This window comes from Dendrobates tinctorius, unplaced genomic scaffold (assembly GCF_039654945.1).
Source record: "Dendrobates tinctorius isolate UK_male_01 unplaced genomic scaffold, ASM3965494v1 ptg000395l, whole genome shotgun sequence".
Taxonomy (NCBI): domain Eukaryota; kingdom Metazoa; phylum Chordata; class Amphibia; order Anura; family Dendrobatidae; genus Dendrobates; species Dendrobates tinctorius.
Genome location: NW_027362061.1, coordinates 2105799 through 2120142, shown reverse-complemented (window position 1 = coordinate 2120142; position 14344 = coordinate 2105799). Strand labels below are relative to the sequence as shown.

Genomic DNA, 14344 nt, shown 5'->3' with positions numbered 1-14344 from the left:
ATACCAGGGTAGGGATGAGGGATCCATGTATACCAGGGTAGGGATGAGGGATCCATGTATACCAGGGTAGGGATGAGGGATCCATGTATACCAGGGTAGGGATGAGGGATCCATGTATACCAGGGTAGGGATGAGGGATCCATGCATACCAGGATAGGGATGAGGGGGGCATATATACCAGGATAGGGATGAGGGGGCCATGTATACCAGGATAGGGGATATTAAGTACAGAATTGACCACATTTTTTTGCTTCAATTTTTTTTCCTAATTTCTTCCTCTAAAACCTAGGTGCGTCTTATGGTCCAAAAAATACGTTAATTTCAAGGAGGATTGTGATAAACTACAGGAAAAACATAATGATAATATTAAAGTAATTGTTATTAAATTATAAAAACTGAATTAATATGCAGCTGAATCAAACTGGAGCACGTATGGAAAATATATGAAAAATGTATTACAGTAAATAAAGCCACAATATTCACAATAGAATAGAAAAATCCTAATACACACTGTCAGTATAAAACAGATTATATCAACTGCCCCTATATATATATATATATATATATAATCACAAAAACGGAAAGTGCTGCATTGTACAAGTGTAAACAAAAAGCAAAAAACAGAAATATCCTGAACTAAGAGTAAAAAATAAACTGCAAATAATGCATAAAGGTAATAATAATAATAAGGGTATTTAGTAAACATAGTTTTGATCAAAATAATGTACAAGCCATCCCGCCACGTCACGGCAACCCTTGTGGGACAGTCCCTACTCCAGTATTTAAAACCTTTTCACTTGCCAAGTGGCGTGAATGTGAATAAGGGTCGAGCGGCTGAACCACTTGTAACAGCTTAGGCCAGACTGGATGGCTTTCCCAGCTCAGAAAGAGGGCGGTCACACCCATATATGCACTGAATGCACAATGAAATGAATAAAAAACAAATCTGAGCTGAGAAAAGTAAGTTAATGTGTATGCACAATGTAAGTGCATATCAACACATGACCATTAACCAGAGAAAGCAAAAAACACAAATATCCTGAACTAAGAGTAAAAAATATACTGCAAATAATGCATAAAGGTAATAATAATAATAATAAGGGTGTTTAGTAAACATAATTTTGATCAAAATAATGTACAAGCCATCCCGCCACGTCACGGCCATATATACCAGGATAGGGGATATTAAGTACAGAATTGACCACATTTTTTTTGCTTCAATTTTTTTTCCTAATTTCTTCCTCTAAAACCTAGGTGCGTCTTATGGTCCAAAAAATACGGTAATTTCAAGGAGGATTGTGATAAACTACAGGAAAAACATAATGATAATATTAAAGTAATTGTTATTAAATTATAAAAACTGAATTAATATGCAGCTGAATCAAACTGGAGCACGTATGGAAAATATATGAAAAATGTATTACAGTAAATAAAGCCACAATATTCACAATAGAATAGAAAAATCCTAATACACACTGTCAGTATAAAAGCAGATTATATCAACTGCCCCTATATATATAATCACAAAAACGGAAAGTGCTGCATTGTACAAGTGTGAAGAGTGTTATAACCAAAGTGCTCTAGTGCCAAAGGTGGTATACAGAAACCAGCGCCACAATCGCTGTGTGATAAAGTGCTAATAGTGCAGACACATCATGGGGCAAATAACTACAATGTGCCTGTAATAAGTATCCGGTGCAAAGTGCTGCAGCAAAAGTACCCGAGGATAAAGTGCATGTGCTTGTATCACCGAGATACACAGTGTGCTGCCAGGGTCCCATGGACCTGATCCTTATTACAGGCACATTGTAGTTATATGCCCCATGATGTGTCTGCACTATTAGCACTTTATCACACAGCGATTGTGGCACTGGTTTCTGTATAGCACCTTTGGCACTAGAGCACTTTGCTTATAACACTCTTCACATTTGCACAATGCAGCACTTTCCGTTTTTGTGATTTCATATATATTTTTGATATTTGATTCCCTCCATATTAACAATGATAGGGGCAGTTTATATAATGTGCTTTATACTGACAGTGTGTATTAGGATTTTTCTATTCTATTGTGAATATTGTGGCTTTATTTACTGTAATACATTTTTCATATATTTTCCACACGTGCTCCAGTTTGATCCAGCTGCATATTAATTCAGATTTTATTTATTATTATTCAATAACAATTATTTTACTATTATTAGCATTGTTGCTCTGTCTTTTTAGCACTTTTTTTTTAGGACTTCATTTCTGATTGTGCTGGACAATTTATTTTTATACAATTTATTTCACCTTTGCTAAAGTACAAACATTCCACCTGTGCCCTGATAGATCTCTAAGCTGTGCGTGGCTGAGGGCTGTAATATACATTTATTCCCGCCTGCAGGAGATGTGTTGGCTCCAGCCCTGGTGTCATGGAGTCACTCCACGTCATACATTACATTGTTTTCCATCCTAAGGAATTCAGATTACTGCACAATCTCTCCTGTGGGCGGGGCTGTGGGCGGGGCTTTCTGTGGTTCTCCGATTACATATTCATCTGTATTGGCTTATGACAGGTCGCTGACCCCTCACTGACCTGCCCCCATTATTACATAATGCATATAATAGCATTGATATTATTGGTGATAATGCCTATAATATTGTGGCTATTGTGAGGCTTAGAGAAAAAAAATTTACAAATGACACTGGCAGCGCCTGTCCAGTAGCATCTATCTCTTACTTATAGATAGTACTATGCAGGCGCCGCCATCGCTGGTGACATTTTTCTGGATGTAATTTTTTTATGTAAAATAGGGGGCAGGTCACTGATGGATCAGTGTCATAAGCCAATACAGATTAATATGTACGCAGAACACCACATAAGGCCCCGCCCACAGCCCAACCCACAGCCCCGCCCCAGAGCACGAGAATCTCATTAACTGAAAACTACAAATACAGATTAAACAATAACCAGCCCGCAGCTGCCCAGAAAACCCAGAAATTCTGACGCTTTGCCCGGCTCTTCACACTTGCCCTGTGTTTTGTTTCATTTCTAATAAAAGACTTTATTCTGGCTGTGTCTTTATTTACCATATAACTATAGGATTAGTAATAGAAAGTCTTATAGACACCTTTCCATTACTAATCCATGGGCCTGATGTCACCTGACAATACAAGGGTGACATCAACCCCACAAATATGAACCCCATTTGCCATCACTACAGGGCAAGTAGGAAGAACCGGGCAAAGCCCCCAGTTGTCAGCTTCAGCAAGGCTGGTTGTCAACAATGGGGGGGACCCCACATGGTTTTTTAAAATTATTTATTTAAATAATTAAAAAAAACAGTGTGAGGACCCCTCTATTCTTGATAACCAGCCTTGCTGAAGCTGACAGCTGAGGGTTGCAGTCCCCAGTTGTGATCTGGACCCATGGAAGCGTGTTTAATGCGAAACGGCAGTAGTCCTGTTTCTTGCCTGCATGCCTGCACTTATCCTGCCCTCACAAACCTTGTCCATGTATGCTTTTCGGAAATAAAGGAGGTTTTTTATGATACGGTAAATGGAGTGTGCTGCTTTTTTCCTTATTTTTTGGTTTATGGAAACCTTGTTGCTTTTCAGCAGCCTTTGAGCCACTAATAGTGTGGGAACCTCTGTATTTCCATTGACAGATGATGGACCTGAGTGGGGACTTGTTTTTTCTGAGATGAGAATTGGTATTATTTTCGCCTACATAACATCGATTGGTTTTTTTTCTATTCGATATTTGGGAGGCAGAATGAACCAACAGTTGAACACCACACACTACTGGTTCATCCAACAAGGTTTTCTATTAGACTGTGAACTGTCATTGTCTTGGATAAATAATTAAAAGTTTTTTTACATAGCTTGCCATTTTTATGGACAGTTTAAGTAGAAATGTTCAAAAATATAAAACTCAAGGATATTTTATTTAAAAGTAATAGTTTATTATCTTAGCAGATGACTGTACCAGGAGATCAGAGGGACAGCTGACATCTTCAATTTTTAAATCAGATGATCTTGAGATCCTACAAGATACAACTGAAGTGACTCCAGATATACCATCATCCATTCACAGCCAAGATCTGTCATCTGATCCTATGAAACACGTCCCATCTTCTGATTCATTACCGACTATAAAAGAAAATCAATGTTACAAAAGAGGCATTAAAAAACAATCTGCTTCTAAAGCAAATAAGTCATTTTCATGTTCAGAATGTGGGAAATATTTTACACGGAAATCACATTTTGTTAACCACCAGAGAACTCACACAGGGGAGAAACCTTTTTCATGTTCAGAATGTGGGAAATATTTTACACGGAAATCACATTTTATTAACCACCAGAGAACTCACACAGGGGAGAAGCCATTTTTCTGTTCAGAATGTGGGAAATATTTTGCACAGAAATCAAATTTTGTTACCCACCAGAGAACTCACACAGGGAAGAAGCCTTTTCCATGTTCAGAATGTGAGAAATATTTTAGCAATAAATCAGATTGTGTTAGGCACCAGAGAACTCACACAGGGGAGAAGCCTTTTTCATGTTCAGAATGTGGGAAGTGTTTTGCACATAAATCAAAATTAGTTACCCACCAAAGAACTCACACAGGGGAGAAGCCTTTTTCCTGTTCAGAATGTGGGAAATCGTTTGCACAAAAATCACAATTGATTACCCACAAGAGAACTCACACAGGGGAGAAGCCTTTTTCATGTTCAGAATGTGGGAAATGTTTTAACAATGATTTACATTGTGTTAAGCACCAGAGAATCCACACAGGGGAGAATATTTTTTCATATTCAGAATGTGGGAAATGTTTTGCACATAAATCACATTTTGTTATGCACCAAAGAACTCACACAGGGGAGAAGCCTTTTTCATGTTCAGAATGTGGGAAATGTTTTAACAATAAATCAAATTGTGTTCAGCACCAGAGAATCCACACAGGGGAGAAGCCTTTTTCATATTCAGAATGTGGGAAATGTTTTGCACATAAATCACATTTTGTTATGCACCATAGAACTCACACAGGAGAGAAGCCTTTTTCATGTTCAGAATGTAGGAAATGTTTTAGCAAGAAATCAAATTGTGTTAAGCACCAGAGAACTCACACAGGGGAGAAGCCTTTTTCATGTTCAGAATGTGGGAAATATTTTAACCAGAAAGTGCTTCTTGATCGCCATCAAAGCAGTCACACAGAGGAGAAGCCATTTTCTTAATGTGGGAAATATATTTACTTGGAAATCAACTGTTAATAAACATCAGAGATGTCACATAGGGGAGAAGCCTTTTTTATGTTCATAATGTTGGAATAGTTTTTACCACAACTGAATCTTCATAAATGGGTTGTCTCTTGTCATTCCTCATGTTTGCTGACAAAAGGATAAAACTAAACTTTATTAATTCCAAATGTAAAGCTATACCCATAATTCACCCCCTGAAGGTTAGTCAGTAGGTGACTAATAGAAAAAACATATACCACACATCTCAGTATATAGGGTGAGGTGAAGTTTACACACTCACTCTCATTTCTATGGGTTTCATCATTCTCACTAAAGACGACTCATCAAGAGAATATTTAATATTGACCTATATTCAAGAGACTAAACGAAAAAAAAGCTAAAATCATGTATCATGTTATTCGAAACTGTCAGAAAACTAGCCCCATATTGACAGATCCCAGACCTCAAACTATATACTTCTGAAGTGTATAAGCCCCTCCAGTGTCAGGAATAGATAGTATGAATTTGAATTTACCAAGTGGCTGCAATGAAACAAAGAGTGAAAAATTTAAAGGGGTGTGAATACTTTCCATACCCACTGTATCAGTAAAAATAATTCCTCTTTATTAGGTAAAGTATAAAAGAATTGCTCCATTTTCCGATACCCGTCGTGTCTCCATTTTTCATGATCTCGGGTTGGGTGAAGGCTTATTTTTTGTGCGCCGAGCTGACGTTATTAATGGAAACCATTTTGGTGCAGATACGATCTTTTGGTCGTCCTTTATTGCATTTTAATGCAATGTTGTGGCGACCAAAAAAAAGTAATTCTGGCGTTTTGACATTTTTTCTCGTTACACCATTTAGCGATCGGGTTAATTCTTTTTTATATTTTTAGATCGGGCGATTCTGAACGCGGCTATAACAAATATGTGTATGTTTGATTTTTGTTATTGTTTTATTTTGAAAGGGGCGAAAGGGGGGTGACTTGAACTTTTATCTTTTTTTTATATTTTTAGAAACATTTTTTTTTTTTACTTTTGGCATTGTGAAAACATACAGCATTGTATCTTAAATAACCAGATGACTATTTTTTAGCAAATGAAGAATAATAGAATGTTATCTGTATGTTGGCTTTAAATTTAAGTGTTGATTTCTAGTTGGTCAAAAAAACAGACTTTTGTTTGTGTAAGCCGGTAATAGTGACTTTTATTGTGCGCTTATCCTTGATCATGTAACTGGACACTTTGGGTGCACACCAAGTAAAGAAAGTGTGGACCCGTAGAAGCGCAAAATGGCCGTCGTCACTCGCATACTCCATCTCCCATACTCCCTGAGGACATGCTGTGAACTGCTTGATCAATAAAGAACAGACTTTTTACACTGGTGAGTGCCACCTCATCTTTTCTTCATGTTCTATGTGTTATCTGCCTGTTCTGTGGTACAATAAAGCATGGCCACACTGTGTTGTGTTGTCTGAGTAGCGTTTTGCCCATGTTAATAGGAGAGCGGGAGTTCGGCGGGACGATCCCTGGTCCATGCAGTTTTGCCTAGCGGGCGGCGCTCACAGCATTACGGAAGTCAGAAGCATAGAGATCTGCTGGAGACCTCTGGTTTTCATGCCAACCCATCGGTGACCCATGATCATGTGATGAGGTCATCGATGGGTGGGATTTCCGGCATGCTTGCTGGAAGTGAGCTTTAAATGCCGCTGTTAGGGGCAAATGGCAGCTGTTCAGTACAGCTGACATGTGCCGTAAAAGTTGTAAGCTCACTGCCGGAGCCCACATCAAAGGGAGGAAGTAGATTTACACCCGATGTCAGAAAGGGTTAAAGGGGATTGTTTTTACAGAGACAGAAGTAATCAATCATGTATACATACAGATAATTACAAAAATACACAGCTTCTAATGGTAAATAGTATAGAGTTACCACAAGAAAATATAATTTTTGTAAATCATGTGTAGATATAAAAATTCAGGCAAATGTCAAATGTTGTAGCGCCATCTCGTGGCTATGTGCAAAAGTGCCATCATAGAGCAACATGTATCCTAAGAGAGCGTCACTATCAAGGTGGGGATGAGATAAGTGCACCGTATTTATTGAGTATAAGATAAATCCATACATAGATGTATTGGCAACAAAAATCTCTTGGACATAATGTGCCGTAATGGAGATGGGGAAGAGCAACCCAAACACCAGCGCCAATTGCACAAGCTCAAAATACACTGTGAAAACCAGGAGACAGAATAAGAGCATGCGATAAATGGCATATAAAAGAGTCACATTTTATTAGAATAAAGTACTACAGATAATACACATGTAACAATGTGCTAGTCTGACAGAATAGACGGTATCAACCCAGAATACCCTACTCCTCCTTCACCTCTGGATATTTAATCTTGGACTTACTGTTTGGGCGCTTCTATGATACTATTACTTGCAGGACATGGGCCCATATGGGGATGCAGCACACTGGGGCTACCTTTCCACCTTGGTGGAGGAGTAGGGTATTTTGGGTTGATACCGTCTATTCTGTCTGACTAGCACATTGTTACATATGTATTATCTGTAGTACTTTATTCTAATAAAATGTGACTATTTCATATGCCATTTATCGCATGCTCTTATTCTTTCTCCTGGTTTTCATACATACAGTGGGGCAAAAAAGTATTTAGTCAGTCAGCAATAGTGCAAGTTCCACCACTTAAAAAGATGAAAGGCGTCTGTAATTTACATCATAGGTAGACCTCAACTATGGGAGACAAACTGAGAAAAAAAAATCCAGAAAATCACATTGTCTGTTTTTCTTTCATTTTATTTGCATATTATGGTGGAAAATAAGTATTTGGTCAGAAACAAGCAATCAAGATTTCTGGCTCTCACAGACCTGTAACTTCTTCTTTAAGAGTCTCATCTTTCCTCCACTCATTACCTGTAGTAATGGCACCTGTTTAAACTTGTTATCAGTATAAAAAGACACCTGTGCACACCCTCAAACAGTCTGACTCCAAACTCCACAATGGTGAAGACCAAAGAGCTGTCAAAGGACACCAGAAACAAAATTGTAGCCCTGCACCAGGCTGGGAAGACTGAATCTGCAATAGCCAACCAGCTTGGAGTGAAGAAATCAACTGTGGGAGCAATAATTAGAAAATGGAAGACATACAAGACCACTGATAATCTCCCTCGATCTGGTGCTCCACGCAAAATCCCACCCCGTGGGGTCAGAATGATCACAAGAACGGTGAGCAAAAATCCCAGAACCACGCGGGGGGACCTAGTGAATGAACTGCAGAGAGCTGGGACCAATGTAACAAGGCCTACCATAAGTAACACACTACGCCACCATGGACTCAGATCCTGCAGTGCCAGACGTGTCCCACTGCTTAAGCCTGTACATGTCCGGGCCCGTCTGAAGTTTGCTAGAGAGCATTTGGATGATCCAGAGGAGTTTTTGGAGAATGTCCTATGGTCTGATGAAACCAAACTGGAACTGTTTGGTAGAAACACAACTTGTCGTGTTTGGAGGAAAAAGAATAGTGAGTTGCATCCATCAAACACCATACCTACTGTAAAGCATGGTGGTGGAAACATCATGCTTTGGGGCTGTTTCTCTGCAAAGGGGCCAGGACGACTGATCCGGGTACATGAAAGAATGAATGGGGCCATGTATCGTGAGATTTTGAGTGCAAACCTCCTTCCATCAGCAAGGGCATTGAAGATGAAACGTGGCTGGGTCTTTCAACATGACAATGATCCAAAGCACACCGCCAGGGCAACGAAGGAGTGGCTTCGTAAGAAGCATTTCAAGGTCCTGGAGTGGCCTAGCCAGTCTCCAGATCTCAACCCTATAGAAAACCTTTGGAGGGAGTTGAAAGTCCGTGTTGCCAAGCGAAAAGCCAAAAACATCACTGCTCTAGAGGAGATCTGCATGGAGGAATGGGCCAACATACCAACAACAGTGTGTGGCAACCTTGTGAAGACTTACAGAAAACGTTTGACCTCTGTCATTGCCAACAAAGGATATATCACAAAGTATTGAGATGAAATTTTGTTTCTGACCAAATACTTATTTTCCACCATAATATGCAAATAAAATGAAAAAAAAACAGACAATGTGATTTTCTGGATTTTTTTTTCTCAGTTTGTCTCCCATAGTTGAGGTCTACCTATGATGTAAATTACAGACGCCTCTCATCTTTTTAAGTGGTGGAACTTGCACTATTGCTGACTGACTAAATACTTTTTTGCCCCACTGTAGATATATGTAAACGGATTGTAGATGTATCACTGGATATCAGTTTATAAGGGGAATAGATGCTGTGCACTTATAGATGAATAGCTTATATAATAAGGACACTGGGTCGTGTCTGGATGAGGAGCTGAGGGGGCACGGGGAACAAACCCGCAATTCCACTCACCACGACCTCAGACGGGGTCCGGGCACTGATGGGGCGCAGCGCCGGGCAGGATACCGTTCTTTGTGCCGGCGCCTGGGAAAATCCAAGATGGCCGCCGCAGCACTCACCATGCAGCCAGCGGCAATATGAAGAACTGTGGGGGGTCTGATCTCCTGACACCAGGTCAGACCTCACCGGATAGGAGCATGAGTGCAGCAGAGCAGGCACAGGAGAGATCAGGCAGCTCTTCACCCAGGAGCCCGGAGAAGCAAAGCAACAAAACGCAAGTATAAGTGTGGCGCCCCTGAGGGCTCAGTTGCCACAGAGGTTCTGCACCTCCTACTGAGGTGTGGTACCCCACTATCCAGGTAAGTTGGAGGCTCCTGACCACACTCCAACACCTGCATCCCACACCACAAAGTAGTGTAGCAAAGTCACATTGTGGCTCCCTGCTTGGAACACGAAACGTGCTGGGAGGCGGGTGGAATTAGAATACATAAAATGTTAAGAATCTGGGTTCTATGCTGCCTATGCAGGAATCCAGGTTCTCACATTTGTCTCCAGAGGCTGTCCTTTTTTCCAACTTCTGAGCATGCCCACAGGACGAGCTCCCATTGGAGTTCAGGAGTCAGGTGCTCTGGTCCTGCTCCTGATTCCATTGGCTTAGCTCAGGGCTCTGGAGATTTCTAGCAGGTCCCGTACGCTATAAAAAGTGCGCATGGCCGCTATGCCATGCGCTAGTATTTTTATACTGCTGCTGTGTGTATGGTGACGGATGCTTGGACTGGTGACTGACTCATTATGAAACCCCTTCCCTTGGTTATTACGTCTGTGTGAGTGAGTGGTATTCTGTCTGCGCCAACGCGCACAAGCTCCATCTTCTAGCAGCTTAGCGTCCTGCATTGCGCTTGCGATATTTGCGGTTGCAGCCTTTCCAGGCGTGCGCAGTTGCGACGCCGAGCACATGTGTACACGGTAAGTCCGCTCGGTTGTAGTGACTGTATTTAACTACTCCGGTTTCCGGCTACCGCACGTGTGCTGCTGAGATCCTGTGCTGTTAACAGGCTCAGCGACACTATTTTGTGTTATTTTTCCCTGCAGCTCTGTGTACTTTAACAGGGCTTGCCTTATTGCATCTGGGTGAGTTAGAACCCTGTGCATATTAGTGCTCTGTCTCTCCCAGCAGTGGCGAAGGTACTTTAATTATTTATTTTTTTAGTGCCTTCCGCCACTCCTAACATAATAATAGCACCAGGGTCTGGCTGGAGATGGCAGATCAGCAGCAACTGTTGCAGTGCGTGCGACAGCTCGAGACTCGCTTGGCTACCCTTGAGCGAGCTCTCGCAGCTTCGCAGGCCACAGAGGCTGCTGTCCAAGCACTCACGGACGCGGTAGGGCGTATGTCCATGTCCGCCTTTACGCCGACAGTTACCCGCCTCCCGTTACCCGAAAAATATTCTGGGGATGGCGCCTCCTGTAGAGGTTTTATCAGCCAGTGCTCGATCCACCTGGAGCTGCTGGCTGCGCAATTCCCTACAGAGCGGGCCAAGGTGGCCTTTATTATATCCCTACTGTCGGGTAAGGCGCTGGAATGGGCTACGCCACTATGGGAGCGTGGTGACCCTGATATCCGGACCGCAGCTAATCTGCTAACTGCTATCAAGCAGGTGTTTCTTGGTCCGCGGGTTACACACGATACCTCTCTCCAACTGCTCTCCTTGTCTCAAGGATCACTCTCGGTCAGTCAATACGCCGTCCATTTTCGGACACTGGCGTCCGAGTTGGAGTGGTCCGACAAGGCTCTGATTCCTGTCTTCTGGAAGGGATTAGCGGAGCATGTAAAGGATGCTCTCTCCACGAGAGAAATTCCTACCAGTCTCGAGGAGTTAATATCAATCTCCTCGCGGATTGACCTCCGATTTTCGGAGCGTGGTTTGGAGCGAGTTCATTCCAAACAGAGAGGTACCCCGGCTCCAAAATTTTTTGAATCTCTGGATCCGTCTGAGCCAGAAGTTCCGCCACCCGAGCCCATGGAAGTGTCTCGCGCCATTTCTGAGACATGTCAGGCTCATGAGTCCATATGCGGTTGTTTTCATCCACCTGCTGCTTCTCCGGAAGACAGCGCCCCGCAGTGGTCTGACGATGAGTCGGTAGGCGAGGCTTTTGTCCCTCCTTGCCAGCGGTCTAAAGTCCTCGCGTGGGCACACGCGCCCAATGCGGACGGCCATCGTGGCTATATGCAGACCACGAAGTCTCTGGCCGGTTCGTATTGGTGGCCGCACAGGGCTCGGGATGTAAAAAAGTTTATTCGAGCATGCACCCTGTGTGCTCGGGATAGCCTTCCCAAGTGGAGTGTGGCTACGCCCGCAGTTACACGGTGGCCTCCTCCTAAAACTCCCACTCCTATTGTCTCCTGGTTGTCTCTCCTGAGGCCTTTCGATCTCGTCTCCCCTGATCGGAAGGTTCAGGGAGGAGGGGGCCCTAGGAGGGGGGTAATGTTAAGAATCTGGGTTCTATGCTGCCTATGTGGGAATCCAGGTTCTCATATTTGTCTCCAGAGGCTAAGTCCTTTTTTCCAACTTCTGAGCATGCCCACGGGACGAGCTCCCATTGGAGTTCAGGAGTCAGGTGCTCAGGTCCTGCTCCTGATTCCATTGGCTTAGCTCAGGGCTCTGGAGATTTCTAGCAGGTCCCGTACGCTATAAAAAGTGCGCATGACCGCTATGCCATGCGCTAGTATTTTTATACTGCTGCTGTGTGTATGGTGACGGATGCTTGGACTGGTCACTGACTCATTATGAAACCCCTTCCCTCGGTTATTACGTCTGTGTGAGTGAGTGGTATTCTGTCAGCACCTGCGCCAACGCGCACAAGCTCCATCTTCCAGCAGCTTAGCGTCCTGCATCGCGCTTGCGATATTTGCGGTTGCAGCCTTTCCAGGCGTGCGCAGTTGCGACGCCGAGCACACGTGTACACGGTAAGTCCGCTCGGTTGTAGTGACTATCCTTAACTACTCCGGTTTCCGGCTACCGCACGTGTGCTGCTGAGATCCTGTGCTGTAAACAGGCTCAGCGACACTATTTTGTGTTATTTTTCCCTGCAGCTCTGTGTACTTTAACAGGGCTTGCCTTATTGCATCTGGGTGAGTTAGAACCCTGTGCATATTAGTGCTCTGTCTCTCCCAGCAGCGGTTTTGCCATCCACCGCACGGTGGACCCCGAGTGGCGAAGGCACTTTAATTATTTATTTATTTTTAGTGCCTTCCGCCACTCCTAACATAAAAAGAGCGGCAAGGTTTAGGATTTCGGGCAGTCAAGCAGTCAGTCGGTCAGTTAGAGAGAGAGTGAGTCAGGAGATCCCTGAGAGAGGGATGGAGGAAGGAAGTGCTGCAGCAGATGACAGTGATCTGGGTCTGCTGGCACGGGAAAGGAAAGAAAGAGAGACAGACATTGAAGAGAAACCTGATCTTCTATAAGAAGGAAAGACTAGTACGGAACGTAGGAGTAAAAGGGAACAGAGGACGTGGGTTAGGAGAGAACGATGCCTAGAAGTTCTAAGCGCAAGGCCGAGGCCCGGTCCCTGAGGTTGTATAGATACTAATGGTCCTACAGCAGACACCGGAGGAGTAGTGGGCTGTAAATGCACTACTCCCATCTAAGACTTGAGGGCACAACAGCAACTTGGATAGTGAGCCGGGACTTAGGAGTAAGGAGTCCCCAAAGCAGGCTACAGCTGTCTGCCATATAAGTATAGTTCTTGGGAACATCTGACAGGAGGAACTCCAGTGTAACTCAGTACTGGGAGTACTTCACTCAAAGGCGCTATAGAGGAGACGTTCAGAAAGGTACATGTTGGCGGAGTGTTGGAATGGAGCATTCCATCTTGCCTGGAGGTTGACTGAGCCCCTGACCTGGAGGACACAGCACGGAGGCAGGCACCTGTACGTACTACAGACTGTGAGTAAAGCTTTGGAACTACAAGCCCTTGTGTCCTCCACTCATTCCGGCGCCAACATCCTCAACACTGCTACATTTCTGCACCATCCACGTCTCCCTACTATTATCTCCTTTTTACAGTGCCCTGGGACTACAGCTCCACCTGTGGGGAGATTTAACATCTTTGCTGCACCACACCACCAGTCCCAGAGGATCTGCATGCAGCGTCGGCCTAACAACTCAGTTGCCGAACACCACAGGTGGCATCACGAACTATTTATCTAATCCACTGCATTTCCACAATTCAATCTCCCCTATTACTTGGGCGCCCAGGGCCACGGACCAGGTCACTGCTGCTGTGACACATCCTGCTGATACCGGCCCAGTACCGAGTACCCCACAGTCCTGGGAGGGTGACCCATATGCACCTGACCTGACACAGGGCACCTCTCCACCCCAACTCTATGATGTCTGGCGGGTTCTACACGCCTCCAAGCGGGATTACACCTTCTACTCACACTACCATAGAAGTTATTCCAGAACTGATCTAATGGTCACAGATAAATGGTTATTACAGGACATCCAAAAGGCCATGATAGGGAACATAACCTGGTCGGACCACGCCCCGGTCTCCGGTCAAATTACAGAGGGATACAACTATCCGACATATTCCCCATGGAGAGTAAATAACTACCGAATCACATCCCATAAAATTAGGCCCCAATTGCAGGAAGCATTATCAGAATATTTCACAATTAATATCACACCTGATGTGTCCGTATCTACAGTA

At 43.5% G+C, this 14344-nt stretch overlaps 1 pseudogene; it reads left to right on the top strand.

Annotated features, from left to right (window-relative positions):
- Positions 1 to 2584: 2584 nt before the first annotated feature.
- LOC141076209 (uncharacterized) overlaps positions 2585 to 14344 on the top strand; it is a 40035-nt pseudogene continuing 28275 nt past the window's right edge.